Raw genomic sequence first — 6,000 nt, 5'->3', positions numbered from 1 at the left:
GTCATTGGAAATTCTTCTTTTGATAAAGTTCTATTAAGTTCACTTGCCTGTTTCATTATATGTTCATTAATTTGGGGAGAGTTTAATTTTTTGAGTTCCCTGTATATTCTGATTATCAATCCTTTGTCTGATGTGTAGCTGGCAAATATTTTCTCCCACGCTGTGTGTGGTCTTTTCAGTTTAGAGACCATTTCTTTTGTTGAGCAGAGGTTTTTACTTTTATAATGTCCCATTTTCCTATGCTTTCTCTTAGTTGCTGAGCTGCTGGGGTTCCACTGAGGAAGTCCTTGCCTATACCTATTAGTGCCAAAGTATTTCCTACTGTAGCCTGTATCAACTTTAGAGTATGTGGTCTAATATTAAGGTCCTTGAACCATTTTGAGTTAATACGAGTACAGAGTGATAAACATGGATCTAATTTCAGTTTTTTGCAGACTGCTAACCAGTTTTCCCAACAGTTTTTGTTGAAGAGTCTGTCTTTCTCCTGTGCATATTTTTAGAGCATTTGTCAAAAATAAGATGGGCATAGTTGTGTGGATTCATATCCAGGTCCTCTATTCTGTTCCACTGGTCTTCATGTCTGTTTTTGTGCCAGTACCATGCTGTTTTTATTGGTATTGCCTTATAATATAGTGTGAAGTTGGAAATTGTGATACTTCCAGCATTGTTCTTTTTGCTGAGGATTGCCTTGTATATTCGTGGTTTCTTGTGTTTCCAAATGAATTATAGGGTAGATTTTTCAATCTCTTTAATGAACGTCATTGGGATTTTGATGGGAACTGCGTTAAACATGTAGCTTGCTTTTGGTAGTATAGCCATTTTTACTATGTTGATTCTACCTATCCATGAACGTGGGCGATCTCTCCACATTCTACAGTCCTCCTCAATCTCTTTCTTTAAGGGTTTATAATTTTCCTTGTAAGGGTCATTCACATCTTTTCTTATGTTTATTCTTAGGTAGTTTGTTTTTTTTGAAACTACTGTAAATGGAATTGTTTTCATATGTTCTTTCTCTTTTTGTTCATTATTAGTGTATAGAAAAGCTAATTATTTTTGTAATGTATCCTGCCACCTTTCTCTTGCTGTTGATGGTGCCTAGGAGCTTTTGGGTAGAGTATTTTGGGTCTTTAAAGTATAGGATCATATCATCTGCAGGAGAGATATTTTGACAGTTTCTTTATCTATTTGTATTCATTTTATTTCTTCTTCTTGCCTTATTGCTCTGGCTAGGAATTCCAGTACTCTGTTGAATAGGAGTAGGGATAGTGGACACCCTTGTCTAGCTCCTGACTATAGAGAGAATGGTTTCAGTTTTTCTTCATTAAGTATAATGCTGGATGCTGGCTGTAGATTTGTCATATATAGCTTTTATAATGTTGAGGTAGATTCCTTTTATTCCTACTTTTCTTTGAGCTTTCATCATGAAATAGTGTTGGATCTTATCAAAGGCTTTTTTGGCATCTATTGAGATGATCAAGTGTTTTTTTGTCTTTGCTTCTGTTATGGTGCTGTATCACATTTATTGATTTGCATATGTTGAACCATCCCTGCATTCCTGGGATGAAGCCAATTTGGTCATGGTGAACAAGCCTTTTGATGTGTTGTAGAATTCAACTTGCCATTATTTTATTGAGTATTTTTGCATTAATGTTCATTAAGGAAATTAGGCTCTAGTTCTCCTTTTTGGAGGTATCATTGCATGGTTTTGGGATGAGTGTAGTACTGGCTTCATAAAATGTTCTAGGCAGTTGTCTTTCCTTTCTACTGCATGGTACAGTTTAAGGAGGGTTGGTATCAGTTCTTCCTTATGTGTCTGATAGAATTCAGCAAGGAATCCATCAGATCCTGGACTTCTCATTTTTGGGAGACTATTGCTGCTTCAATTTTCTTTTGTTTTATAGATCTACTCAGGTCATTAATGTCCTCTTGGTTCAGTTTTGGATGATCATAAATATCTAAAAATCTATCCATTTCTTCAAGATTTTCATATTTATTAGAATATAAGTTATTGTAATAGTCTGTGAATTTTTCCTGGGCTTCCATGGTATTTGTTATTATCTCCCCTTTTGCATTCCTGATTTTACTGATTTGAGTTTTTTCTCTCCTCATTTTAGTCAGGCTTGCCCTGGGTCTGTCAATCTTGTTTAATTTTTCAAAGAACAAAGTTTTTGTTCCATTACTTCTTCATATGTTTTTTTTTGTTGTTGTTACTATTTCATTGATTTCAGCTCTTATTTTTATTATTTCTCTCCATCTGTTTGTTTTGGGATTTGATTTATTTTGTTTTTCCAGGAATTTGAGATGTAACATTAGGTCACTGATTTGAGATTTTTCTGTTTTTTTAAATATGCACTTATGGCTATAAACTTTCCTCTCAGGACTACCTTTGCTGTGTCACATAGGTTCCTGTAGTTTGTGTTTTCATTTTCACTAACTTCCAGAAATGTTTTAGTTATCTGTTTTATGTCATCAATGACCCATTGGTTATTGAACAATGTGTTGTTCAGTTTCCATCTGCTTGCATGACTTTTGTTATTATTTTGTTGTTGAGTTCTAATTTTAATGCTTTATGATCAGATATAATGCATGTTATTACTTCTAATTTCTTATATTTCCTGAGTCTTTCTTTGTGCCCTAAGATATGATCAATTTTGGAGAAGGATCAGTGGGCTGCTAAGAAAAAGGTTTGTTGTGTAGAAGTTGGATGCCACGTTCTGTAGACATCAACTAGGTCCATTTGCTCTATGGTATGTTTTAGGTCTAGGATTTCTTTATTGATTTTTTGTTTGGATGACCTTTCTATTGGTGATGGGAGGTATTAAAGTCTTGCACTACCACTATGTTGGAGTCTATATATGCTTTTAGGTCCTTCAGAGTATGTTTGAAGAAATTGGGTGCATTGACATTGGGTGCGTATAGGTTGATAATTGTTATTTCCTTTTGTTGTATTTCCCCTTTTATTAATATGGAATGTCCTGCTTTTTCTCATTGTCCACTGTAGGTTTGAAGTCTACATTGTCCAAGATAAGTATTGCTACTACTACCTGTTTTGGGGGCCCATTGGTTTGGTAAATCTTCTTCCAGCCTTTCACCCTAAGCCTATGCTTATTTCTGTCAATGAGATTGGTCTCCTGTAAGCAACAAATTGGTGGATTTTCCTTTTTAATGCAGTTTGTCAAATGGTGTCCTTTAATGGGGGAATTATGTGAATTAATATTCAGTGTTAGTATTAATAGGTATGTGGTGATTCCTGTCATTTAATTGTCTCAGTTGTTTAAGGGTTGGAGTGTGTGCAACTAAATCGATGTTACTCTGTACTCTTATGTCTGTTCTTCTCCTATGGTTTTGTACTGCTGGTCCTTTCATGGCTATGTTGGTATTCACTTTCTGTGTGCAGAATCACTTGAAGAATATTTTATAGAGGTGGCTTTGTGGTCGTATATTATTTTAGTTTCTGCTTATCATCGAAGTCTTTTATCACTCGATCTATTTTGAATGATAATTTTGCTGGATAGAGTATCCTAGAGTTGAAGTTATTTTCATTCATTGCCCATAAGATTTCACCCCATGCTCATCTTAATTTTAATGATTCTGTTGAGAAATCTGCTGTGATTTTGATGGGTTTATCTTTGTAAGTTACTTGTTTTTTCTCTCTTACAGCCTTTAATGTTCTTTCTCTATACTCTGTGCTTGTTGTTTTAATGATAATATGTTGTGGGTTAGTTCTATTTGGGTCAAGTCTGTTTGGTGCCTTTGAGGCCTCCTGTACATTAACAAGCATAGTTTCCTCTAGATTTGGAAATTTCCTGTTATTATTTTGTTAAATATATTACAAATTCCTTCTGTTTGCATCTCTTCTCCTTCTTCAATGCCCATGATTCTCAGGTTTGGTCTTTTCATGAAGTCCTTGAGTTCTTACATGTTCTTTCACAGGTCTTGAGTTGTCTAACTAGTAGTTCTTCAGTTTTTCCTTAAATTACCATTTCATCGTGTCAGGGATTCTGTCACTACTTGTTCTAGCCTGCTGGACTGGCTTTCCATTTTGTTTCGCATTTCTGTTTCATTTGTTTTTGATGTGTTCCATATCCTGGGTCACTTCCTTTTCAATGTTGTGTATTTTCATCCTGAGTTCATTTATCTCTCTATTTATGATGTTCTTTGTTTAACTTTGTTGTTTATATAGTGCTTCTATAGTTTTTTTTATTTGTTCTTGTGCTTTCTCTAATTATCTATTTTTGTTGTCTTGGTATTTCTTGAGTGTCTCCTGTACATTTTGGTTGACCATATCCAGTATCATTTCTATAAAGTTCTCATTGATTACTTGCTGCATTTCTTCTTTCAAGTGTTCTTGTGGGCTTCATTAGGTCCTTTGTCATAGTTTATCCTTGTTTCAGTGGAAAGTGGATCTGGGCTTCTGTTTTCTTCATATCCCTCTGGTTCCTGTACTAATTTGTTATTTGGCAGGATAATAGTTTCCATCTTTCTCCATCTTCCATCATTCCATTTGCTGCTATTACTGTCCTTGTGCTGTGTACAATTTAGTATTGTCTATCTAGTAATAGTAAAAATGATGGTGTCTAGAGTGGAATGGTAAGAGGAGAAAGAATGGAATAAGGTAAAGAAAAAGGAAAGGAGAAGGAATAAAAGATACATATCCAAAGAAATAAACAGGGAGAGATAGTGTACTAATGTGCAATGAGCTAAACAAGCATTATAGAGAAAGAGAAAGAAGAAAAAGAAAACCTAGGTTCAAATGCAATAAAGATTGAGCCTTAATAGTTCTGTTTCTGGTGTTACATCTTTGGCATCCAGTCCTGCTGTTGGTGTTTTAGTAATAGTTCTGTCATTGTCACATTGAAGGAAAAAAATGCTAATGATAATAAAAGGAAAAAAATTGAAAATGTACCTAAAACTATAAGAGAATAAAAGTTTCCAGTCCAGAAATCATGCTGTTCCTGTCTTAGTTCTTGTCATGTTGTTCCTTCAGCATCTTGTGTTGGTGTTGGTGTTTAATCAGTATTCCTGTGGTTATCTCACCAGGTGATTGGATCTGGAGACAGCTTAGTGAACCTTTCTCTGCTCTATTTGAGGGTGCATCTCACCTGGTACCTACTGTCAGCTGGCTGCTACTGCAGGCTTTATTTATTACAGTTCTGAGGGATGAGCCATTACACTCACCTAGTCCAGCTGACTTTGTTTATTTAAGGTTCTTCTGGATGCCTGCCTCTTTTCTTTTCTCCAGTGTAGGACCCTACCGGCTTGATGTAATTACAGCCCTTGTTTATTTACAGTTCATGAGGGGACGTGCCCCCCTACTCTCTGGCAGAGTGTGCCTCACTTCAGTCTCTTTTGGAAGCCTTCCACTCTCCAAGCACACTGGGGATATTTATGCCACACCTGCCTTCTTCTGCAGGCTTGTTTATTTACTCCCCCACTCTCTGGTGCTCTGGGGGCCCCACTCTCTTTGTGACATGGCCTCGTTTTCTATTGCTTGTTTATTATTCAGTTTTTTTTTGTTTTGTTTTGTTTGCGGGCAGTGGTCAGTCTGTCCAGGGGACTATGTTAATTTTTCCCTGGGGTAGCTGTAGAAGAACCATGTGCCACTTATTTGCTCAACTGTGGGTCTGCCAAGCAGGTTAGGAGCTGGTGCCTGGTGGCACAGGAGCCCTCCTTGTTTCTCCATATCCCGTGATGTGGGGGAGCTATGTGTGGGCTGGGGATGTGGAGGCCTTGAAGTTTTGCCTCTTCTTGGTGGTTTTTCCTGTCCAGTGTGTTTCCAGTATCTCAGGAAAATTTTTACTTTAAGGAACATATGCTATCTGCTTCCTCCTTCTAGTTGCCATCTTGGAAAAAACCCAAATCATTTTATTCTAATGAAAACCTTTTGCAAAAGTTGGTAGTGAATATAAAGAAAAGAAGTTAATAGCAGCATCTGTTGCACAGGAGAACTCTGAGTAAACCAAGCCTGTGGGGCAAGGTGAGTTCTAAGGTCATCCCTGA

The sequence above is a fragment of the Castor canadensis genome, chromosome 13, assembly GCF_047511655.1.
Source record: "Castor canadensis chromosome 13, mCasCan1.hap1v2, whole genome shotgun sequence".
In the NCBI taxonomy this organism is placed as follows: Eukaryota; Metazoa; Chordata; class Mammalia; order Rodentia; family Castoridae; genus Castor; species Castor canadensis.
This window is presented reverse-complemented; position numbering follows the sequence as displayed.